Genomic DNA, 27,612 nt, shown 5'->3' with positions numbered 1-27,612 from the left:
AAGGTTATAAACATAAACATGTATTGTAAACTGTAAAGAGCTATATATCCCAGTGGAATGGGGACAAAAAAAGAAACACAAAAAACAACCAAAAGAAAAAAAAGAACTATGTGAATGTCAGGCATTTATTAGTATATGTGCTCTATATTTTATTTTACACATGATACACATGATAGATTTATATTGTATACAGAAGTATATTTCTTTATTCCACAATTTTATGTAATGACTGTATAGTCCTAGGATCATCCTTGTTTCCTTCTTTCTCTTCTTTCCTTCTTCCTTCCTTTTTAAAACTTCTTTCTTTCTCCTTACTGTGCAGATCCTATAAAATTTTATTTTTCATCTTTTGGCTTTCTCACCTAGACTCAGGAGTCACTAAATACCCCTAGCTCATTTAAGTTTTATGAGTCACCTTCTGTCTGCAACATAAACTCTAAGTCTCTTAGTAAGGCACATCAAGTCTTTCATAAATTTACTCCAAAATATCTATCCATGCTTCTTCCTTGCCCTATATTCTCTGACACACTTTCAAAAGTCTGCCTTTTTGAACACTTCATTGTAGGCTGAGATTCCTACCCTCTCACTTCATCTGACAAAGTCTTACTCATCCTAATCAAATCTGCTTTTCAACTCTCCTAAGCTGTGTTAGTCTCTCATCTGTGAACCCCGTGCACTCGCCCCCACTGACATCGTTATGCGGTGACATAAATTTCTGTAAATTTCTATAGTATCATTTATCAGAAGCTAGAGATTGTCTTATTAGACTTTTTGTCTCTCATTGCCTATTAAAATATCTGGCAGATAGCAGATACTTAGTCAATGTTTATGGGCAAATACATACAATATCAGTAAAGATGTTGATATTTTGTCACTTAGTGCTGGTCTAGTAAAATTCAATTAAGATCAGGGTTTTGCTTATTATTATTGTAACTATTGTTATTATTTTCCTTGTTTTTGTTTTTTACTCCCAAGCAACAAAAGTGCTAAATTTTTAGCAATCATTTACAGTATAGTATATTTGATCTTATTTTTACTATTAATCACCAAAGTATGAGACATTGTTTAAAGTTCTCTTAATTATTCAACTGGCCCAACTTGGCAACAATCCAATTGATTGCATGGTGAGAAATTTTCAACAGTAGATTTAGATTTCCATAGTAAAGGTGATCTTCTTAGCATCTCTTAAGCTTCCCCTTTATTATTACCGGAGTGTAGTTAAATACATTATCTTACTTTTTATATGAATATTTCCTATGAAAATTCATGAAAAAGTAAAAAGAGGAGGCTAGGAAAAAATTTGCTTAATTCCCCTTGAAAATTGGCACAATACAAGGATGCCCTCTTTCACCACTCCTATCCAACATACTATTGGACATTCTGGCCAGGACAATCAGGGAAGAGACAGAAATAAAGTGTATTCAAATAGGAACTGAGGAAGTCAAACTGTCTCTGTTTGTAGATGATATGATCCTATATCTAGAAAACCCCATCATCTCAGCCCAAAAACTTCTTAAGTCGATAAACAACCTCAGCAATCTCAGGATACAAAATCAATGTGCAAAAATCACACGCATTCCTATATACTAACATTAGACAAGCAGAGAGACAAATCATGAATGAACTTCCATTCACAATTGCTACAAAGAGCATAAAATACTTAGGAATACAGGTAACAAGGGAAGTGAAGGATCTCTTCAAGGAGAACGAACCACTGCTCATGGAAATAAGAGAAAACAAACAAATGGAAACGCACTTCATGCTCATGGATAGGAAGAATCAATATTGTGAAAATGGCCATACTGCCCAAAATAATTTGTAGATTCAATGCTATTCCCATTAAACTACCATTGACATTCTTCACAGAATTAGAAAAAAACTGTTAAAATTCATATGGAACCAAAAAATAGCTTGTAAAGCCAAGACAATTCTAAACAAAAAGAACAAAGCTGAAGGCATCATGCTATCTGACTTCACACTTTACCACAAGGCTACGGTAACCAAAACAGCATGGTACTGGTACAAAAACAGACACACAAACCGATGGAACAGAATAGACATCTCAGAAATAAGACCACACATTTACAAGCACGTGATCTTTGATAAACATGGCAAAAACAAGCAATGAGAAAAGGATTCCTATTTAATAAATGATGGAGGGAAAACTGGCTAGCCATATCCAAAAAATTGAAACTGGACCCTTTCCTTATACCTTATACAAAAATTAACTCAAGATGGATTGAATATTTAAATGTAAGACCTAAAACCTAAAATACTTAAATGTAAAATCTAAAACTTAAAATAATAACCCTAGAAGAAAACCTAGGCTGACATAGGCATGGGCAAAGACTTCATAACTAAAACACCAAAAGCAATTGCAACAAAAGCCAAAATTGACAAATGGGATCTAATTAAACTAAAAATCTTCTGCACGGCAAACTGTCATCAGAGTGAACAGGCAACATATAGAATGGGAGAAAATTTTTGCAATCTATCCATCTGACAAACGTCTAATATCCAGAATCTACAAAGAACTTAAACAAATGTACAAAAAAAAAAAAAAAAAAACAACCCAGCAGCCCCATTAAAAAGTGGGTGAATGATATGAACAGACACTTCTAAAAGAAGACATACACGTGACCAACAAACATGAAAAAGAGCTCAATATCACTGATCATTGGAGAAATGCAAATCAAAACCACAATGAGATACCATCTCATACTAGTCAGAAATGATGATTATTAAAAAGTCAAGATACAATGGATGCTGATGAGGCTGTTGAGAAATAGGAATGCTTTTACACCCTTGGTTGGAATGTAAATTAGTTCAACCATTGTGGAAGACAATGTGGCAATTCCTCAGAGACCTAGAACCAGAAATATCATTTGATCCAGCAATCCCATTACTGGGTATTTACCAAAAGGAACAGAAATCATTCGGTTATAAAGATACATTCACCCATATGTTCATTGCAAGATTATTCACAATAGGAAAGACATGGAATCAACTCAAATGCCCATCGATGATAGACTGCATAAAGAAAATGTGGTACATGTACACCATGGAATACTACGCAGCCATAAAAAATGAGATCATGTCCTTTGCAGGGACGTGGATGTAACTGGAAGCCATTATCCTCAGCAAACTAACACAGGAACAGAAAACCAAACACTGCATGTTCTTACTTATAAATGGGAGCTGAACAATGAGAGCACATGGACATGGTGAGGGTAACAGCATATGCTGGGGCCTGTCGGGAGGGAGATTCTTGTGGGAGGGAGAGCATTAAGATAAATCGCTAACGCATGTGGAGCTTAATATGTAGGGAATGGGTTAAGTGCAGCAAACCACCATGACACATGTTTACCTATGTAACAAATCTGTACGTCCTGCACATGTATCCTGGAACTTAAAATAAAATAAAATAATTTTTTTTAAATTTGCTTAAAAATCCAGGGATTTGGACCTGCAGATTTTTAAAGAATAATCATACTTTTTGAAATTGATAGTCACAATTAATACTAGAAAAAGAATCTTGCCCACCTACCGGCAAGCTTTAGCCATGTAAATGAACTCGGTTGTAAAGTAATTAAGAAGTGAAACAGAGAATGACAATATCAATGTTAGTAACAACAATATAATCGTATCACATAATAATTCATAGCATCCTCATACACTGAGTTAAGTTTCAGTCCATGTACAGCTATAATTTTAAGCTTGTCATTTTATGAAATGTATTTGGAATGTATTTGGATAATGATTTCCACACATTTAAATATTTGTTGCAGCTCAATTTCCTCTTAAATCATCAACTGTTCAATGCTAATAGTTGCAAGGAAAGTTGAAGGCCAAGTCAGAAAGAAAATTATATCTTTGACCTAATTTTGTCTTTTAGATTTTTTAACTGCGTTGATTTCTGGTTGCCATACAGAGGGTGGTATGTATGTGTGTGCACGCACAGATTGGGGTAGAGAGGGGACAGTGACTAAAGAATTCTTATCTGAGTCTCTCTAACAGTTTCCAAATCTTAAAATCAATGTCGTTGACATAGTTGTTTATCCAACATTTCCTAACTGCTTCAAATACTTCCTGGAATGCATGTGAAGAAACAAACAGAAAAACTAAATATTTTATATCATTATGTGTTTATTATTTTATATAGGAATACCTCTGTCATAGTTCAGATTCCTTGGGAAACAGACTGAGAAATGCATGTAGGATGTTTTTTTGGAAAGTGATCTGGGGAACAATTCCTGTGAGGAATTAGGAAGCAGGGTGTGGAGGGAGAAGTCGAATTGTAATGCACTTGCCACAGGGGCCATATTAAATCTCAGGAAAAGCTCTAAGGTGGGGATGGTTCCTCCCAGATGTCTGAAATATGCAACCTGAACAAGAATTTTAACTTCCGCATCATCTGGTAATTAGTTATGAGCTTTTGACCTTTCTCCACAGCAAACCTAATAGGTGAATTATGGCTGATTTCTACTTGCTGTTCGAACTCCAAAATACTCACTTTATCCTCTTTCTCCATTATATGGTAAAGATCTTAAAGGCTGGGTTAGGTCTATTTTGTTTGTTTTGAGACAGCATCTCACTCTGTCACTCAGGATGGAGTGCAGTGGCATGAACATGGCTCACTGTGCAGCCTCTACTTCCTGGGTTCCAGCAATCCTCCCATCTCAGCCACCCATGTAGGTGGGACCACAAGGTGCACTCACCACGCCCAGCTAATTTAAAAATCTTTTTTTTTTTTTTTTTTTGTGGAAACAGTGCCTCACGATGTCTCATGTTTGTCATGACATGTCAATATGGTATTAATTCAGATAATATATAGGAAGATATAGTTTGACTTTATTTGTGATACAGAAAAATATATAACATAGAACTAGGCAAAATGGCTTTCCAAATAAAACCAAAACTAATTGATTAATTACTGAAAACACTACTTTTAAGCTACTACACATAATAAACCTGTAAATGTCAAAATATTATAAGTATCCCAAAATATTTTTAAATAAAATAGCTAGGCAAATCATAGGAGTAGAGAACTTTGCTCAGTATAAATTTCATGTATTTCCCCCAAAGTTTGTATTGTTTTCTTCTAGAACTTTAAAAGAAATGCTAATGATAATTTGCAAAGTTTTAGGTCTTTAAATACAGTGATAACAAGCTAGTTGTGCATTTGAGTATTTGCCTCTATTCCAGTCCCATTTTACCTTTTAAAATTGAGATGGATTATAGAAAAATAAATAGGAGAGAAAACCTGGAATTGAATTCCATAATCATAGGAAACATGTGGATTCCCTTAAGGCTACAGGTGTTTCTTGGGTAAAGGAGGGTACAGTCTGTTTCTATCTGAATTGGTCCCTATTTGGGTCCAGAGGCATCCAGAATGTCAAGAAGACCGAGGTGGTGCCTAGGAATTGGAGACTGGATGGCGAGGGGTGTCAAAAATTTAATTTACTATAATATTTTTGAGCCATAAATCTACCAAGAACTTTCTCTGAAAGCTTTTATGCTGAAAACCTCCATGGATGTTTCATTTTGAGAGACAGTACAGTATATAGTTAAGAGCATGGATTCTAGAGTTGGTCTGCTTGTGTTTAATTTCAAGATTCACTATTTGCTGGGGGTCCTTACTCAACTTACTTACTCTCTCTGTCCTTCTATTTCCTCATCTTCAGATGGCAGTAATATTATCTACCTCATAGTTGAGGTATTAAATTAGTTGATACAGGCAGAACACTTATGACAGTACATGGCATATAGCAAATATTTACATAGCACCTACTAGTATTATTTACTAACCTTTAGCTTAAATTAATACCAGTCATATTTATGAAATGTGTGCCCTTCCTTGATTAAAATCAGCTCCCCATACATCTAATTAACAATCCAAAGTCTGTATCTAGCACTAAACATGGCAAGTTACCCATTTACTAACTTAGGTTCACATTTAGCAGAAAGAAAATAAGTGATAAGGTAAAGTTTAGGAAGAATTGACCCACTTATGCCTAGTGTTCCATTATTGGAGCGCTGAGCATGTGGGAGTTTTTTATATCCTGCTGCTCAAGGTTATCACCAAGGTCTGGTTTTTTTCACTCATGTAAAAGTTCAAAAAATGGCAACCTCTGGCATAAATGGGTTAGTAATAGCTGGGGGCATGGTTGATGGACACAGATGCAGGAGATCAAGTGCTATTTTTGGCACAAAGTTACTCACTGTCTCTGGGTGATACTCTGTTGAGATTACCTGGTCACTGAAATCTCAGACTGACTTTCCAGCTGGATTTTATATAGTATGAGAGAATAGTTTTTATGAAACAGGGAAAAGGTAATTCATATCAAGCATGATGTGGCTATTTATTCATAGGTATATGTATATGCTCCCACACATATTTGTAAACTAATTTGTACTAGATAAAATTAATGCATAATTGTCTCATTTTTTAGGTGACAAAATGGTGAAGGAGAAGTTTAAATATACCATGCTAAACTTACAAAATAGAAAGTACAAGAATTTTCCCACATATTTTTCTCTAGAAAATTATTGAAAATTTACTAAACATATTGTTAACCTGGCTCACGTAAGTTTAGATTTTCATATACATAGAAGACATAATTACTCTAGAAATGCATGTACCCATAACTGCATTTTAAAACTTTTGCTTTTATAATTGCTGCCTCTGAGGATTTCACACACATGCGTGCGTGCACACACACACACACAGACACACACACACACACACACACACACACACACACACATTGTTACTTAGATTAGCCAAACACCATATGATCTACCACTTTTCTTAAGTCTAGTGATCATTTTTTAGGCTCTTCAGACATGACTCTATCAGGCTTTTGCAATAGAGAGACTTTGGGTTTATTTATTTTGTGACTACAATAACATGTCCAGAGTCAGGAGTAGGTTTATGTGGTAAGTACATCTGGGTTTTGTGTACTCTGCACTGGTGATTCTCTGAGCAGGGATTCACTCTGTGCATTTGAAAATAAAAATGTAGTAGAAGTGGAAAAAGAAGGTTTGTGTGTTCTTTTGGCTTCAAAATATTCACAGTCCATCACGCCACTCAGGCAGTTATTTGGGATAACAGAATTTCTTTATTTTTCTTTTTTTTTTTTTTTGCATATGTAATAACTACATTTCAGTGACAGGTTTTATTTAATATCATATTTAATATATTATTTTAGTTATCTATCAAATAGTGAAGAAAATGCAACAGAATGAATACTTTTTCCTCTTTAAAAATAGGTGATTTTGGGCATGAGAATCAAAGGAGAATATGAATTAATTTATAAATTAGAGTCTGGGTTCCACATGTTTCTTGGCTAACCAACTTGGAATAAGACTTGATCTTTCAAGTGTTTCTTTTGTATGTGTATGTAGCCTTCTTTATGTAAGGAGTTTTGCCTTCGACTATGAGCCCCAGCTTTATTTTATTTAATAAGGATATAATTCTTCTACTAAAGGAAGATTTGCAAACAAACAAACAAACAAACAAACAAACAAAAACACTAAGTTACCAAAACAAATATTAAAATTGTTATTTTCTTCTTATTTCTAAAATTGTTACTAGTTCTTTCTGCCATGTGTGGATTCTTCACGAATAAAATAAAAAAGTTTTCATGTAAATATTAGTGCTACCAAATAATCTTTATAAAAGTTATTGGACTAACTTTATAATTTGTAGATCAAAAAAATAGACTTTTCTGACAATGATATAAAATAAATAGTCTTCTAATTCCCAGGCTAGCGATTTAAGACTAGGCAGGGGACGTAACGAGCCAGAGCAATAGATACTCTATTTGTTGTGAATTAGCCAGAAAAGGCAGAGCAGAAAGGTCTGGTTTCCATAGTTCATAAATTCTGGATAATTTATGTACCTAAAATCATTCCATTGTTAGGTTATCTTGACTTTAGGAAACTGATTTTTATTAATAACTCCAGCAGTGATGTGCGTCTATATGTGATGAAATAACCTTAAAGAAGTGAAGGTGAGCAGCTTCAGTAACCACACATTTTCTATGGTTTTTCTCATGTTTTCTGAACTAGTTTAGAAATGTATATAAATTAAAATTGAATTATCTTGGATAATGTTCTTATCTTTGTCATATAAGAAATAGTACGAAAGAGATCTTTACTCACAGTTTTTCGATCCTTGTGGCTCTAGTAATGCACCAGAGAGAAATAAAACTATAAAAATGTCAAAACAACTTTTGGTACTTTAACAAAGTGTGTGAAAGAAAGAATGATTTAAAAAAAAAAAAGCTGAGCTTTTCAGTGATTTATTTCAACTAATTCAGTCTTTACTGAAGATTGAGTTAAAAATTTAAAACTAAAGCGGGCATATTATCACACGGTAGATAGAAAATCAAGAATTGAAAGAACTGGTAAAAATATTTAAGCAAATTACAACTTAGAAACAATTTGAAGACTTTTTTCCATGCGACTATTCACTAGATTCTAAATTTTGATACGGTCCACTTTATAATAGTTTTTCAATAAAGATAAGTGTAAATGCAACATATAAATATACATGCAACAAACTAATATTGCTTAGAGTAGTGAACAACAACAAATAATCATTTATTTGTATAAAGGATGAGACCTATGCCGGTGACTATTACGATCCACTAAATGCTTATGATGCTGGGTCTCATTGTAATAAGAAAAAAAATCCCCCCAAAAATCCCATATTTGTAGCTCTATTTACTGACATTATGTTACTTCATTACTCTGTTGGTTGTTTACAGTATGTTTCAAGGAAATAAATAATTAAAAATATAAAAACGGTCCATCATAGCATATAGGCTGGATATACTGGGAAGTGAGGATAGTAGGGAATGGATACATAGAATGAATACAGAAGAGCGCATGGCAAGAAGTAATAAAAAGACAAAAACAGGTTCAGTGACATAATGATGTTATGATGCAAGCTGGAGGTATCAGAGGTTGTGTTCAGAAATGGGAAATTTGAACTGAAAGTATCAGAGATAGTGTGTGGTCCAAATGTAACCATAGCACTGAATGACTGTATGTCTGTGTAAGGTTCATGACATTTAGATGTTACTGTGATTTATGGATGACTCACAAATACGATTTCACCAAAAGGATGGCAAGGTTTAGAAAAGACCAGAAAATCTGACCTGTTTCCAATAATCTTAGAAAGTGAGAAGGATGTCAGTCTATGAGAGTTTTCAGGTAATATAGCTTATTGCCATAAAGTAGAATGATAATTGACTTTAAAGTTCTTAGGCCTGAACCACCTTCCCAAGTTAGAACACAGACTGAATACATAAGAAAGTCATAGCCCTGAAACTTCGCTGTTTATCAGGATGTCTCAGCTCTGCTAATGTCAAGGTATAAAGCATGTGCAAGAGGTATGCCACAGGTTTCCCACCCCAGGAAGTCTACACCCTGAGTGCATCCAGTTTATTCATGACTGCTATTCTTTCAGATGAAGGGACCATCCTCCTCATCCTGGTCCCCTCTGTCTCCAGAGAAGAAACCCTTCTGCCTTATATGTCAGTGTGGATCCTCCTAGATGCACACAGATATCAAGACAAACTTGGTTATAAAAGAGATTTATTGGTAGACGTCACTGTGAAGACTAAAAGGGAGTGTGAAGAGGAAAGAGAAGGCAGAGAGAGCTCTCGACCTCAAAGCATGTCTAATACTCCTCAAAGTACCTTTGAGAGGAGAGGGAAAGAAGAAGGATCAGGTAGAAAGAGCCTGGGTCTATAGTGAGGTTCAGGAAAGCTTGGCCAGGTTGTGGGGATGTCCCACAGTAAAGTTTCCCATTTGAGGAGTTCTGCCTTGGGCAGACCTGCCATGCTGTGGGACCTCCACTTGCTGTGCTCAGTCATGACTGGGAGCACGGGAGCAGACTGTGCTCCCAGTGTTAAAGCTACAGGTGATCAGAACGGTCAGCAGCTGGAGATCGCCAGTTGATTCTGCAGGTGCAGCATGTTCCCTTTAAGGCAGATCAGAGTGATTAACCTCAAGGGCCATCACACTTTTAGGAATTCAGCTGCCTACAAAGACCACATGCATGGGCACACCCTAGATGATCCCTGAGCAAACCGCATGCTATGCTCAGAGTCTGAGGAATGCAATTGAAGATCTTGTCTATAGTCACCTTTAACTATGGAATTTTGGTTCAGTGATCTATTCAAAAGATATTTATTGAGCATCTACCGTGTCCTTGGTACTGAGAACACAGCAGTGAAAAAACAGAGAACGCAACAAAAGGACCATAAATTTAATACCTCTACTCTTATTCCATCTTTCATCTCATTGTTATATAGTTTCAACTCTTTAAATTTTAAAAATACCTGATTTTTATTTTTACAATTTTTACTTTTTTATCCATGTTTATTTAGATTTAGCTTTGGTTTTTGCTCAGTATAGCATCATACATCCCACCCCTTCTGTTTTTTTCCCTTTAAATTAATGAGGTACATATGTTAGTAATTTTAGTGATGGTATGAGTAGAAAATTGTTCCCTTTGTATGAAAACATTTTTAACTTTGAATGGTGGTCTATCTGGGTGTAAAGTTATTATTTGGTAGTCATTTGCTCTTGGGAGTTTAAAATTATTATGTCTTTTTACTTTATATTATCTTTCCTTTTTTTGAAATAGGGTCTCGCTGTGTTGCCCAAGCTGGTCTCAAAACGCTGGGCTGAAAGTATCCTCCCATCTCAGCTTCCCGAGTATCTGGCATGACATGCCAAAACTGTTTTTCTGTTATTGCTTCTGCTATTGATGATGAGTATCTTTGTTTTGTTCAGTTTCTCTAGATATATCTGAATGTAGATTTGTTTTTACTTATCTAACACATGGATTGGTATGATTCTATCTGTGTGGAAATCTAAAGTTTTGTGTCTTTGAATATTTCCTCTATTTTATTTTATTTATTTTATTTTTTGAGACAGTGTCACTCTGTCAACCAGCTGGAGTGCTGTGGTATAATATCAGCTCACTGAAACATCTGCCTCCTAGGTTCAAGCAATTCTTGTGCCTCAGTCTCTCAAGTAGCTGGAATTACAGGGGCGTGCCACCACACCTGGCTAATTTTTTTGTATTTTTAGTAGATATGGGGTTTTCCCATGTTGCTCAGGCTGGTCTTGAACACCTAGCCTCAAGTGATCCACCTGCCTCGACCTCTCAAAGTGCTAAGAAAACAGGCATGAGCCACTGCACTTGGCCTCCTCTCACATCTTTTATATTTACTTCTTTTCAGCCATCTATTAAATATATATTGGGTTTGCTTATTCTTTCCTTCACAACCTCGAATTTTCTCAAAGTTTTCATATGTCATTCCAGGTAAATTTCACAGATAAAGCTTCCAGCACAAATTAACTTTTTAGCTGTATTTAATATGGTGTTTAAACCAATCATCGAATTTTAAATTTCAGTATTTTTTTTCTAGATGTTCTATTCTTCAGAGTGAGCTGTTATTTTATTAAGGTTTCTATTGCATTTTTGTTTCTTTCATTACTATTTGTATAGTATCATCTTTCAAATTATTTGTCTCGTTATTATAAGTCTATTTTATTGTATAGTTTGTGATTCTTTTTATTATGAATTCATTTTCTATTAGAGTTGATTCATTCACTCTTCCCACCCTAAATCCCTTGGAATAAGACATGGATGGTTAATGCTAAAGGCCCGAATGAAGAAAAGCTTTCCTATTTTGATGGCAGTTTTATCTTAATTTCTCAGTTTGAGATAACCATATTTTGAACAATATAAATTCAAACTCCACATACTTGTATGGTATAGGCTTTGCATTTTAGTTTATTTTCAAATGACTTTATTTTTTTCTTCCATACAGAGTCCCAGGCAGAGATAGGTCCCCATCTACTTCCCTGAGCTACTAGTTTTCTAGAGTGATAATGGATCCAGACTACAAAGGTTCCATCTTTATGCTCCCTGCCTCACCCCAGATTCAAGATTTTTTCTCTTTTATCCCTACATGACCATTAAAATAACAATCACTGTGTGTTAGGGCCTAAATCTAATAGGATCCTACTTGACCCCAAGGATAGGAGCTTGGTTACTTACAACTCTGGCTGTGAGTTTCTTATTTTTATTTCCTAGCATTGATTTTTTTTCTTTTTAGCTTGCTTAATTTTTTTTCTTAATTATATCTTTATATTCTGTGCTTACATTGAGGTGGAGCTGCTCAGTCATCTTTGATGTGGCACTAATGCTCCTATTTTAATTCATGACCTCTGCTAATGATATGGTAACATTTTAAAATTGTTATTTTAAAAGCTTATGTGCTCTAAATTTTAGGGCCCTAGGATAAACTTCTGATTTTCCACAGACTAGCTGCAATTCTGTTTCTTGTACCTTGAGAGGACTCCCAGAGGAATTATCTTAAAAATCAACATGCAGTGCCAGAAGTGAGAGAATTCTACATGATGTGAGGGAAATGTGTTCATTAGGGACACTGGTTGAAATCTATTGTGACTTTAGATTCTATCCTACCTCAAAGATTTGAAAATATGAAAAAAATGTAGGAAAATATTATCAAATGTCTATGTGGTAGAATTAAAGGAGTTTAGCGGCTTAGTTTTAGTATCAGGGCATAAAAACGGCTTAATATCTAACATGAGTTGCCGGTTAGCACAAAAGTTAGGAGCACGAGCTCTGAAGGACTTTTCCTGTGTTAATTCCAGCTCCCTCATGCGGCATTTGTGTGACTTTTGATGTGTTTTTTAACTTCTTTATATTTCAGTTTTCTCATCATGAGCATTTGAATAATAATGGTGTATTAGTCTGTTCTCACACTGCTATAAAGACAAACCTGAGATTGGGTAATTTACAAAGAAAATAGTTCTAATGGGCTCACATTTCTGTGGACTCTACAGACTTCTGCTTCCGGGGACATCTCAGAAAACCTACAATCATGGCAGAAAGTTGAGGGAAAGCAAGCACATCTTCACATGGCTGGCTGAAGAAAGAGAGAGTAAAGGGGGAAACGCTACACCCTTTCAAACAACCAGATCTCGTGAGATCTGACTCATTACGATGAGAATAGCAAGGGGGGAAGTCCGCCCCCGTGAGGCAATCACCTCCCACCTGGTCCCTCCCCTGAAACTGGGGATTACAGTCAACATGAGACTTGGGTGGGGACACAGAGCTAAACCATATTAAATGGCAAGCTTCTCAAAGAGTTGTTACGTTGAATTTATATAGCTAAAGTTCTTTGAGCAATCCTTTGCACATACTAATTAACTTTCAGGTGTTAGCTATTCTTATTACAACTTCTATGGATACTGTTAACTTAGTGGTTTCCCAAATATTCCACGGAAGAATATTTTTAAAAATCAAAGAAGGGCCTGGCATAAAGTGTCCAATGTTTTAGTTTTAGTTAAAAAATAATTACTACCATCTGTTACCCAGTGTATGAGAGAAATACTTTAAGATATAAAAGTCAGAAAAAACTCAAAAGTCGTTGAACATGAATTAAATCATTCATCACTGACCTAATTCAATAGAACATAATGCCCCCTCTGCACTCCATAGCCTATAGAACAATTGAAGAAGTTGGGGGCTAGTAAAAGCAATACAAGAATTATTAAGGAATTAGAAAATAAAATAGAAATATTAAGTAAAGCACATGGAATTTAATTTTTACTTTAGCCTGGAAAGAATATGGTTGAAGATCAATATAATGACTATTTTAAACTATAAATAGGTATTACTACATGTTGAGTCGAGGTAGCTATTTCTTGAAAGATTCAAAGTTGATTGGAATTTAACCTTCAGAGGAACTGAACTATCCATTACCATTCACGCACACATCTATTGAACTCTGTTGGTTATAACCTCTGTGAAGATACTAGGCCAGGCTGCTGGAGCACACGCAGCAATTACAGATTTGGATGAAATGATTGCTTCCTACTTTCATGGTGCTTCTATTTATCCATTAGGGACACTGACAAGTGCACACATTCTAGTAATAGAATGCATTGTAAAACAAGCACTCTGCACATGAGATCACAGAAGGAAAAGAACCTTTCAACTGAAGCAGTTAGAGTAAAATGCCTCTTGACATTTCAGATCCATGAGCCCCTTAACATTGGTAGAAAGGTATAAAAGTCAGCGCTGAATGAGTATTCAGCAGGTAAGGCATGTTTGCTAAACCATAGGAAGAATTAATTTGTTGGTAACATAGTGGGATAATAAGAAAGTATGGGAATATAAATTTGAAAAGATAGATTGGAGCCAGATTACATGTTGGATAAACTTTTAATACCTTAAACCTGGGAGAACCTTTTATTATTATTTTTGTCTAACTTCAAAAACATCATTTAAAAACTCCAAATAAAATAGCATACTGTATTTTACCTAAACAATAATAGAAAATGGACTACCTGAATATATCTTAATGTTTGACATTGAATATATACATAGTCATTGTAATGATATATATGGCTACATATATATTCAATGTATATGTTCAATGTACATTAAATATATATTGACAATATATAAATATATATTCTATATATGTATTCAATATATGTTCAATTATATATTCAATATATTCTATATGTGTTTGACATTGAATATATATTTCCATTTTATAGATATATGTATAGCCATTATATATATGTGTATATATATATAAAAAACATACATATACGGCCAAATAAATGGCATATATATATATAAAATGGCAAATAATGGCCAAATAAGTGGCCATTATACATATATACATAATGGCAAATGACATATATATGCCATTCATATAAATATAAATGGCAAATATATACATTATATTACATTATATGTAATTATGTAAATATGGTTATATATATTCAATGCAAACATTAGATTTATATATATAATTCTATGTGTGTCTATATATATGTATGTATAAAATGGCCTCTATAATCTTAAGAATTGAGAACACTTTTCACCTTCCAGCAATTAGCATTGACCGAGTTAGAAAATAAAAATATTATATCTTATCTGACAATCCTTTTAACAGTATACTTTGACTCTGTCTGTTCTGCATTTATAGCTCTGTCTGTTTTAAATTAATGCATTCATTGGTTGAAATTTTTAAAAATAGCTTTTCTTTGGTTTTATAAGATATAAGCAACTCGAACAAATTGATGTTTTGTCCTTTTGTTTTGGTTTTGAGTGGAGAGTATATCAAGGATTTGCCTTATAAATACATAAATCATCTCTATTTTACATCAAAATTCTCTATCTTAAAATTAGTGTACTCATGTTTAAAAAGCAACAAACTATGCAAAAGCATATGTGGTGAAAATTAAACTCTTTCCCACAGAAACAACTGCTTTTATTAGTTTGTGATCTTTGCATCATTATTTGCATATTCCATTAAATGCATGTACAGTAGTTCCCCTTTATTCATGGTTTTGCTTTCTGTGATTTCAGTTCAATGTCCAAATATATTACAGCATTTTGAGAGAAACTGAGAAAGAACATAGTCACATGACTATTTTTTACAGTATATTTTTATAGTTTTTCTATTTTATGATTGTTAATATTTTACTCTACCTAATTTATAAATTAAACTTTATCATAGGTATGTAAGTACAGGAAAAAAACACATAGGATATACAGGGGTCAGTGTTATCCAAAGTTTCAGGCATCCACTGCAGTGTCTTGGAAAGTACCCCTGGAAGATAGGGATACTGCTGTATGTATATACATATATATACACGCACATATATACATACACACACAGATGCATATACATACACACACACACACACACACACACATACATGTTTGCTTTTTTTTTTTGAGACTGAGTCTTGCTCAGTCACCCAGGCTGGAGTGCAATGGCATGATCTCGGCTCACTGCAACCTCCTCCTCCCGGGTTCAGGTGATTCTCCTGCCTCAGCCTCCCAAGTAGCTGAGATTATAGGCGTGAGCCAGTGCGGCCAGCTAATTTTTGTATTTTTAGTATAGAAGAAGTTTCGCCATGTTGAGCAGGCTGGTCTTGAACTCCTGATGTGAGATGATTCGCATGCCTCATCCTCCTGAAGTGTTGGGAGTACAGGCGTGAGCCACCATGCCCAGCCTTACTCTACATATCTTTACATACATAGGAGCATATTATATACTATTGTGACTTTAGATTCTTCTGCACCTTGCTTTTTTATTTAACATATCTTGGAAATTATTCCATATAAACGCATTAAAGCACTACATTATTATTTTAATTGCTATATCATATTTTATTGTTTTGATGTACCTTAACTTATTTGAACAGTCACCTAATGAGAAACATACAATGGCCTCTCCCCAGTGTTTGTTTTGTGTATACAATTGAAATAATGGCTATAAAACTTTTGCTTGCTATCTTCCATTAATATTTTTATAACCATGTCCCCACATCACTCCACAAATCAAGATGCCATTTCCATGTTTTACAAGTTCACAGTTTAGCTTCAGGGATAGCATGAACAGCCTGGGGAAACCGCTGTGCATTGATTGCCTACGATGTGCCATCCCACCTTCTCACCATCCAGAGGTAGAGTATGCTGTATGGAAGGCACAGCAGTGACCTGACCATGAAGATACTGCCTGCATGTCTCTCAGTAGCTTAGAGAGAACTGGTTTATTGTCTTCCATTAAGATTTAGAAAGGGCAAAACACGGGATCACACTCCCGTAGTTTGCAAGCAGCAAAGCCCAGGTTCCAGAGCGCAGTCTGATTTTAAAACACATTCTCATTGATAATAGGATGCCTCTGATTCCAATATTAGATAGAAGGGGGAAATGTTGTAAATAGCAAATACTATATATACACAAAATAAGATTCTATATAAAAAGGACTCCCAATACCTATAATTTGCTGACCTTTGGCTACAGAAATAAAAACAATTTCTTTACAGGCCAGATAATTGTGATTATATCTCTGTCTCTGGAAGGATTCTGCCTCTATAATTTCAACAATTGCAAACAAACAAAAAACTTGCTTATCTGCCCCTCCCCACCCTAACATCGCTCTGAAGGTTTCTTATTAATATTTCAGGATGGATTATACTTCATCTTTAAAAGAGGAAATCAATCTCCATTTATCAAATATATAATAAATATAAAACAATTATAAAAACAATTCATTTTTATTTAGAGAAAGAAAACAGAGAGTGTCTGAGTATATTTTTTTAAACATCATACTTTAAGGAGGTTTAAGAGGCCGATAACTTGCTTCTATAAAACTTTCACTTGTAAATTTGGGTAATTAATTGGATTTTAAAGATTTCACTATAGAGAGTGAAGTCAGACTGGCATGAAAAGAATACTTACTTTAAATTAAGAAAATCATGAATGCGCAAGGGGAGGTGTACTTTTTTTCTATGCACAATTACACAATATTAAAATAGAAGAGAAACAGATCATGTAGTAATTCTCTCTCATCATATGGACAAGGAAACCAAGGCATGGTGATGGTAGATACTTTTGTTTGTTTGTTTGTTTTTTGAGACAGAGTTTTGCTCTGTTGCCCAGGCTGGAGTGCAGTGGCGCAATCTTGGCTCACTGCAAGCTCTGCCTCCCAGGTTCACGCCATTTTCCTGGCTCAGCCTCCCAGGTGGCTGGGACTACAGGCACCCGCCACCACACCCGGCAATTTTTTTTGTATTTTTAGTAGAGACGGATTTTCACCGTGTTAGCCAGGATGGTCTCGATCTCCTGACCTCGTGATCCACCCGCCTCAACCTCCCAAACTGCTGGGATTACAGGCATGAGCCATCGTGCCTGGCCCATGGTAAATACTTTTTTAACATAGCTAACTAGTTAGCATCAAGGCTAGTATTCAGGGCTTCTGTTGCCTTTGAATGAAAAGTTTTACGCAAGAGCACTTCATACATTTCAGAAATTCTTTTTTAAACTTCTGTTCCCGGTATTCCTGTAACCCCTAAGATTTAGGTAAGTTTTTCTTAGTCAACACAGTTAAAGCTGACCTGTATGCAGTTGAATAGATCACAACACTGATTTGAAATTATCGTTTTGAAGGTTGAAATAACTGGACCATGAACTGGCTGGTGATATTTTAGCCAATATAATGACCAAATCAGCTATCAATCATTATGGCAGTTAAGAAAACTAGGCATGATGAGGAATATCACATGATTATAGTGCAATTTTGAACAGTGATGAAATAGATATAATGTGGGACTGCCATGCCATGAAGGATTTGAAATAAGATTTATACATATACATATCATTTTCTCATAGTGCTTAAATAGAGACTTGCTAACAAGCTGATGGTACAGGACTTGTTCACTGTTCCTTAAATTAGAGGAGGCTGTGAAAGAGTTATTTTTAACAGCTATGGTAAAATGAGAACATTAAACTTCAGAAAATCTGGATATAAATCTGGATTCTGCCATTTATAGGTCTTTTGACCTTGAAAAAGTCATTAAATGCAGCTGTAATTTTCTCTTTTTTTTTTTTTTTTTCAGAGGGGGCAGAAGCAGCTGCCTTTATTGGGGGCCATGGGCTGACTGATTTCAGTCAAAGGCCACACACTTGATCTTGAAGTCACCGTCAGCCATGTAGTTGATGGCCTCCAGGTTGAGGCGGTTGGGGAACTTGAATTCGTATCCATCTGGCAGCTTGATGGTCAGGTCGGCCTGGTCAAAGGTGATGCACACCTCTGCGACACTTCCAGGCTGGAAAGGAAAGGCAGCCTCCCGCTGCTCGGTCCCCCAGGCCCCGCCGTCCTTGCTGTTGCACACGATGGTGTTGGCGTCGCCCTGGGCGTTGAAGCGAGGGTTGAAGTGCAGGCACAGGTTGTTGCTATCTTTGCCCAGGTTCAGCACGAAGCTCTTGGCGTCGGGGGCCACCTCGCCCCGCACTCGGAGGCACTCTCCAGGTTTGAGATTCAGGTTGCTGGCCACCAGACCACAAGCCATGATTGAGGCCAGGAGGATGTTGCCAGGAGAGGCGCACCAGCTATTAGAAGACTCCACCCGAGAGAGATCTGTAATTTTCTCTTTTTAAAAAATGGTGATAGTGCGTTGGGTTTTTGAAAGGATTAAACAAAATGTATATGTATACATATAAACAAGTATGTACACTATGAGAACATTATATGTATATATATAATTATATATATAATGCATTGCAAAACAACTTAGAAAAGACAAGTGTTGTTATAGGTGGTAGTTAGTTCTGGTTAAATTTATGTGATACTATCAGATTATTAGTAAATGATTAGAAAATATTTATAGATGATTTAGTTTTTTCTGGGCTAGTGATTCTCAAAGCACAGGCCCAGATCTCTGAGGAACCCTGATGTATGTTTAAGGAGTCCTTGAGGTCCAAAACCACTTTTATATCAATACTTTTGTTATTTACTTTTTTTCATTGGGTTGAAACTTGCTTGCAGTGCTAGAGCCTTAGTAGTCTTGACTTTTTAGCATGAATCAACAGCACCAAACTTTGCTAGAAATCATTGTGTTCTTCATTTTGGGCAAAGATGATACACTTTCAATTAAAAAATAATAATAATAATGTTATTGCTCTTTGAAGAAGCAACTACTTTAATTAAATGTTTTCTCTTAGTTATGTATGTTTTTAATACTTTATGTGACAAAATGGGAAGTGCCCATAAAGAACTTGTGCTACACACTGAAGCACTAACTGTGGTGGCTACTTTGAGGTAAAGGAGTTGTGTGATTCAGTTTGAGCTGAAATAGCCCCTTTTATACAATTATCTACTTGAATATCTACAACAAGTGAAACAACTCACAGCGTTTGTTGTCAATGATAAGATTTTAACGTTCAAGGAGAATTAGAATTTTGGAGAATTTATACCTGCCACCATGAGCATGACAGATTGCCAATACTTAATGATATTTCTGATAAGATCCTAGAAGTTATATTAATACATGTGATTATTGTTTGATACTAGATAATGAAATGTATCAAAATTTGCATAACTCAGTGAACCAATATTTAATAGAAGACCAATTCATGATGCTACAAAATTATACATGGGTCAAAGATCCATTAAAAATGCAAGATAGATGACAGATTTTAACCTAAGAGTGAAGTATTCATTGATATGGTTTCTCATTCCCTGTTGCAACTAACTTTTAAGAAATGACTACTTGTTGGTGTTTGGTGTATCAAAGAAGAATATCTACAATTAACTGAAAAGTTTGCTAAAATGTCCTTCCTTTTTTTCAATTATATATTTGTGGAAATGTGTATTTTCTTCATAACCACAACCCAAATAACATATTGCAAGACTAAATGTAACAACAGATATTAAAATTCAGCATCTTGTATTAAGCCATGTTAAAAAGATTCGCTAAAGTATAATACAGTGACATTTTCCTTGCTTTTTTATTTTGAAAAATATCATTGTTTTAGTATAGTATACTGTTTATGTTAACATTTAATGTGTTTATAGTTGTTATTTTAAATTAATTGAGGAATAATTTTAAAATATAATTTATGTTTTATTTTATAATATGATAGATATTATTAACTATAATCTGCATAAACAAAAGCTGTTATAATCTCAGTGATTTTTAATAGTGTAAAGTAGTCTGTTCTAAGCTGTCATTACTAAGGATAGTTGAACCACCACACGGTTACCAAATGGAATTACAATAGAAAGTTTATGATTTCTTTAGGTAGCATTTTGAATTGTAATTGAATTCCCAAAGACCTTCCATATGTGCATAAGAATGAACAAAATGTCTAACTGTAAGATTGTGTATACCTTCCTTAGTAGATTTTCATATTGTTTACTACTTTAACAGTTTGTTTACCTTCTCTGTCTAGCTCACCTTTATAGTCATAAAGCTTCTACAAAAGTGCATGACACAAAATAGAGGCTCCACGCATCTGTGTTGCATTGTTTTATATATAGAGAGATACATAATATCTATATCTATATCTATATATATCTCATAGCTTGTATGATGATATGGGAAGATGCCAGTGAATGAATATATATCATGTACATGTAATTCATGATTGTTGTACATTTTGCTGTTTGAAAATGGGAGAAATAGTTTTATTTTATAGCTACTTGATCAGTAAAGCTTCATGAAAGAGGTCAGATTTCTAAAGTAAAGGGCACTTTTCAGCATTAATAGCAATGAAAAGAACAGGTTAGGGGACAGTATAAAATATTCAAAATGATAAATAGTTTAGTGAAGGAGGAAGAAGGTAAATTCATTTAGAAAGAGAACTAAGGAGTGAAGAACACAGTCATTGATTGAAGATGTGAAACTGACTGAGCTGAGATGTGATTACCTATATGAACAAACGGAGAGTGAGTAGTACCTTCAGAGGAAACTGTGAAGTTCGTTGGGTGATATTTTAAAATTTAGGGCAGGAAGCCCTTCCCACATTACAGCTGACTAACCTAGCCCACTGTCTTGGAAGATTAATCAAAATCAGAACATTAGAAAAAAATGTTTTTCTGAGAGGCTGTCCATTTCAAGTTGGGTCCTGAAATTGAGGCTTGCCTACTAGTGTCAGAATGTCCAATAGGTGAGACAGTAGTCAATCGGTGAATATTTTACTGAAAAAAAAATTGAAGTGGATGTAGGTAAGTCCTTGTAGAGAGAAAAGCGGGAGGGGTGTCTGATTTATGTCTCAGGTGTCTGGGAAAGAATGTAGTCTAGTTTGATGAAGATAGTAGTTGAAATAAAAATAAGAATTTTTTACTGTTTTCTTAACAGCTACCTAGATGAGTATCATTATACTTAGCAATTTTCAGTGTATTTAGAAATAAGACTAATATAAAAAAGATTTTGAATGATTATTTAAAATTATTTTACAGTAACAATTGGTAACACAAAGTAGGTATGACATATAAAATCTTGCTCCAATTAATTTTTAAGTAATTAGTATTTAAAAGGAACTCTTAAGACAAATAATTAAATACACATTAATTTAATTCTATCATGTCATTGTAATCATCATAGAATATGTTTTCCTCATGATTGAAGTAAAATATTCCATATGATCTCAAAATTACTGAAATATTAGCAAGTCTTTCCATTTATTCCTGGAATGGCCTTTTCTATGAATTATAAAAGGATCAGACTAAGTATTTAAATATAAAAATTAAACCTGTGTTTTTATTTAATTATAGAGACTATCAGGTGATACCAAAAATGAGAATAATTTTTATTTGATCCTATGCTTTGGGGATTTTTTCTATCTTCTACTTTGATTTCTTCATTTCTTGGGATATATATATATATATCTCAAACATCCATTTTTACCATCAAACACATTTGGTCATGTATACGTACACAAATACATATACCATATAAGTACACACACATTTTCTATTCTTAATTGAAAGAATTTGTAGTTATGAACTGTTAATTGTTCTCTAAGTAGCAATGATGTATATACAATTTAAAATCTGAGAGGAAAGCAATTATATCTGTATCTATCTATCCACATATAGATATAAATATCTTTATATGGCCTCTAGAATTAATACTCCAGTCACATGTCATTTTGTATCTTAAACTAGAGCACCTACTACTGGCTTTCCTTTCTTCTGCTTGAGATTGACATCATATAAGTATCTATATGTATATAGATATGTCTCTATCTATATCCATCTACATATCTTCCTATAGTTGAGAATAAATTATCCTATTTTGTATATCTATCCTGTTTATATATAAATATTTTATATATTTATATAGTTCATATATAATTACTTAAATAAATATGTTTATTTTTATAATTTTATACATTCAAAGATATATACATGTATATTCTTATAGGTCTAGAAATTTCCCCTTCGTTATTTGGGTAGAAGAAAATGTAATCAAAACAGTGCTGTTGATTATTTCCTTCTTAGTAAAAGTGAAAACATTAAACTGACTTTAAAGGTCAAGTGATGAATGTGCGTGTGTTCTAAATGTTGTGGCCTAAGTCTTACAATTCTGAGTGCTTTATAAATATGGCAAAGCCCTCAGCTACCCTACTAAAAAGACCAACAAAACACGTTAATGTTAAATTCAGCAGGGCTCAAGTTCTCAGTTTAACACACATGGGGCTCCACTGCTCTAATTTATACAGGACAAGGACTTACTGGCCCTGGAATGCCCCGCCCTGTTTTCTGAGTGTTGTTCCTCTGGCTAACAACCTTACTAGTTAGTATAACAGTGGCTACATAAGGTATGGTGGGAAAAATGTAATGATAATGTGCATTTTGACCAGTTAGTAAAAAATCCTCTAATAGAAACAGAAAGACAACACAGAGAAATTGCCCTGAACTTATGTCATCGTGCTATTTTCCTATGCAAGGGGCACAAATAGGCTTGCTCCCTTCTCAAATTTGGATGAGACACTTCAATTTTAAGTGGGCATTTTAGTGTGTTTTTGGTTTTGGTTTTGATTTACTGGCTTAAAATATGTACCCAGTTGTATTCCTACAAAGAAGGAAGAGATAATAGTCAATAAATATGAACCATATCTACAAAACACTGGTAAGAAATTTTACGTGCTTTTCTGTGCGGATGCTAAAACAGTATCATTAATATTATTTTGGATAGAATTTTCACTCCTGCTGTTTAGAAAGCAAATGAGCTAATGCTATAATTTCTCTTCTTGATCGAGGTTCATCAGTGTGTCGATTCCCAAAACTGCATGGTAAGTACATGCACAAACGTAATCAACCAAGTCATTAGCATTTATTAAAGAAGACGGTTTCAAATTGATGGGCAGTGCTGAAGAAACCTATAAATGTAAATCTTTTCCTTTCTAAATTTTATTTGAATGACAACCAAAATATATTCTTTGAATATGACCAAATGTATACTTTTTTAAAATAAAATGATCAACACCATCTATTAGAAAAAAATATCGTTTTGAAGCCTAATCAATTGAATTTCACATTTATTTGAAACAGCAAACATATGTTAAAAATGATGCAGTCATGTCTTTGTTTCACATGTATAAACAACATTGTTTCAAACTAATATATCAGTCTCTAATCTTTGTTTGCATTTTGTTTTAAAGTTGATGGTTACACTTCGTCATCAGATGTTATCATTAGGACCCTAGAAAAAGAGTTCCATGTAAATATTGTTTCTAATTCTGATAGTAATCAGAGATTACTATTATTATTAGATCAAGGCAACTTTATGTTAGTTATCATGCTTCCATCTTTTTCACATAAAAGAGTAAATATAAAAGTACAATATTGCCAGATAGTGGCAATACCCTTGTTTTTCAGTACAGAGGTACTTAGTACCAAACTATCTAATAGTTTATTTTCCTTAAAAGTTCGATTGTGGAATACAAGCATATAGTTTCCCAAAAAGTCATAATTTACATTTTTCTTCTCAGATTTAAAACTCAGTTACTAAGAAAAATAGCTAAAACCCTACTTTAAAATGTGCTACATTGTGATTTATTAATATCATACCAGTGTACACTATGGAAAGATTATTATACATAGTTTTACAAGTTTATGGAAGCTTATAAAGTATGACTCCTCATTCTACATATTTGCTGGTATGTTTTTCAAAAAAAGTCTAGCATCTTTCATGAAACATTCTCCAATTTTTTTTTCCATATACAATTAAACTTTACCTCAACCTACAGTAAGACTTACCTGTCAGTTGCTTATGGTAGTTACTACAAGTTCATAGTTCCTTGCAATATACCATAAGAAAATGTCTTTATGAAAAATTCAGTCTACATGTTATCATTTACTCTATTTACATTTAAAAAAAAATAGAATAAAAAGAAAAACCACTATTAAATGTCCATTGTAAGTTTGTTAGTTCTAATATGTTTTATTGCTCCCCACTAGTGAAATGTTCTAGAGAGAAAAAGGGATGGCAAGAAGTGAGAGTTTGTTAATAGGTCATAGATTTAGGCTCTGTTTACAGAAATCTGAAACACTGGGGTAATGCATGAAAAATTAAGTTATGCACAAATGTTTCCGATTACTCACTTGTTTGGCATCACATAGGGTGGACCAAGCATGGAAATTAAAGTCTACATTTTTCACCCCATTGTTGGCTGTGTTGTAGAAATGACCTTACAGGTCATATTGCTGAATTTAAAAGTTTGCTTACAGTAAGTATAACTATTCCTATTTTACCATTTCAGAATCAAGCAAAACTCAGGATTAACTCAGTCAATCCATGGAGGCTTAATAGAATGAGGCATTTGAAATATTTCAAGAATGGGCATGAGCAGATCAGTGAGGATGACTCAGAATGGTGTAACTGCATTATTTTGTGAGTAAAGAGCTACCTTGGTCCTCCTCCAACCTTTAGAAGCTTTAAAAAATGAGTGTGAACTTTCATGAGGTTAATGCATTTTGAACATACCAGAAAGATCAACCCTTAGCCCACACGTGAGAATTAATTTTCTTACAGCTTCAACTACTTAAAGACACCTCTTGTGATATATGGACTCTAGAATTAATGCTCCAGTCCCATGTCATTTTGTACCTTCAACTAGAACACCTACAACTGGCTTTGCCCGTCTTCTGCTTGAGACTGACATCATATAATGAAAGATGAAGGAGCCAATACGCTTCTTAAGAAGCAAGTAGTCATGAGACTTCACCTGCCATCACAGATAGAGAGAGAAAAAAAGGGGAGGGGGTAGTTAGCAATTTCAAGAGCCACAATTTACCATGGAAGCCTCTACTTAATATTCCGCTTGATCTGCCAAGTTTATAGCCTGGCAAATCTGAATACAAATGTCGATGCAAATGAGGATTCATTATTCTTACAAGGTCTTTGTGTTGAAGCTTAATGTAACTTGGTTCCTATGGTTGCTCAGGGAACGTAGATTGCAAGACAGAAAAAATGATGAAAAGAACAAAAATGGAAAGGAAAATAATAGAAATAGAAGGAAGTGCTTAAAATGCACTTTAGCTTGAAATATGAGGATGCATAGGAACAAAGCATTGTCATTACAATCTCTGCTTATTGCCAGTCCTGGTATTTACTTCTCATCAGCAACAGAGGAGTTAACCACTCAAGAACATTCTACACAGACAGAAAACATAACAAGTCTCCTTTTACTGATTATAACACATTGTTCCCATTATAAAACCAATTCTTCAAATTGTCAAATTTTTTACCATTCTTTTATAATTACAGAGCTCATGGGCTGGTGGGACCTACACATTCCGATCTCTAAGAAGACTGCAAATGCATTAAAAAACCCCACCCAGCAATTCCCTTTCTTTCATATGGATTTATTGCAAATAATTCAGAATCAACATGTTAAGAAAGCTAAAATTAATAAACTACACATTGAAAAATCACAACACTTTAGCATCATTCATTTATTGTTTACCATAACCCATTGCACACAAAGGTTGCAAAATCTCCAAGTTAGAGGAAATCCTGAGAGGCTGCAAAATTATGATTATATCTCATATACCACAGTATATTGTTCCGATGAATCTTTTGCATGGTTAGCTGTTGTTTACATATAAATACCTTCTCCGGAAATAAAAAATGTACTGAAGGTAACAGGAGCTGCAAAGCTTAGCAGATCCGATGATCCCAAGATCATGCAGTAAGGCTTGCTTCTTCATCCATAAATAAAGCACATTTGCATCCATTCAGTCAAATTAGCTCCATTAAAAAGGTGGTTATAATTAGCTCCTTTTTCTGGTTCACGGGTAAAATTCTTGCATGCCTGCTGTTTTGATTAAATCCACCATTGTCTTCCAATAGCTAGTGCTAATTCTTCCAAGGAAATCTTCAGTTGAGGTGTTATTTTATTCTGCACTTCCGTTAGTTGTCTAATTTACGCCAAGTCCCTGCAGTGTTTCCTTAAGCCATCCTCTTTGTCTTGCCTTTGAAATTTACCAAATCTTACAAGAAATCAATACTTAATTGATTATTCACTTTTCTGCAGCTTCAAACAGCAAGCACGCATAAGATCCTGGAGTAGTCCCCCGATTTCCAATGCAGGAGGTTGCTTGGTGGCAGAGCTCTGCAAGTGTCCAACAGCAGGCATTCCATGGAGCCGTGCACTGGCGTGGAGTGCCAGCCAGCGTCTGATAAAGAAAACGAAGATACTCTAACGAAGCAGGAAAACTTCCTGGATGAGGCAGATCCATCTCAAGGCTTTGGATAAAAGGCTGAAGCAGGAGCAATTGGATACCAGAACATTATATATATATATATATTTTTACATTATTCCTTTTGCTTTTTGCTTACCATTTTCTTCCCATGGCACTGAAGTGGAATATCCCAAGTGCCACCGAACTCAGAGAATTCCACGCCGGAATGGGGGTGAGACTGGTGTTGTATCTCTGGCATAGGATAAGGATGGCAGGCACGTAACATTACGAAATGTAGGACAAATTCAAGCGAAAGAGAGGGAGAGGGAGAGAGAGGGGGAGAGAGAGAGCTAGAGACAGATGGCGGATCTGGCTAGGAGCCAAAGCCAGTGAAATGAATTACATTGCTGAATAACTGTACACCATTGATTCTGCCACTTGTTGCTGCATGGTTAAAAAAAAAGGAATTTTTAAAAAGCCCCAGTGTATGCTGGAATCCCCTTATTTGTCATGTGTGCAGCAGACAACTTTCACACATAACTCCATCCTG

General features: G+C 34.7%; 1 pseudogene; it reads right to left on the bottom strand.

Moving 5' to 3' along the window:
- Positions 1-18,459: 18,459 nt before the first annotated feature.
- Positions 18,460-19,007, bottom strand: LOC102126953 (galectin-1 pseudogene; annotated as a pseudogene).
- Between the last annotated feature and the right edge of the window lie 8,605 nt (positions 19,008-27,612).

This window comes from Macaca fascicularis, chromosome 8 (genome assembly GCF_037993035.2).
Source record: "Macaca fascicularis isolate 582-1 chromosome 8, T2T-MFA8v1.1".
NCBI classification, from domain to species: Eukaryota; Metazoa; Chordata; class Mammalia; order Primates; family Cercopithecidae; genus Macaca; species Macaca fascicularis.
The sequence above is the reverse complement of the archived record's forward strand: the minus strand, read 5'-3'. Positions and strand labels throughout refer to the sequence as shown.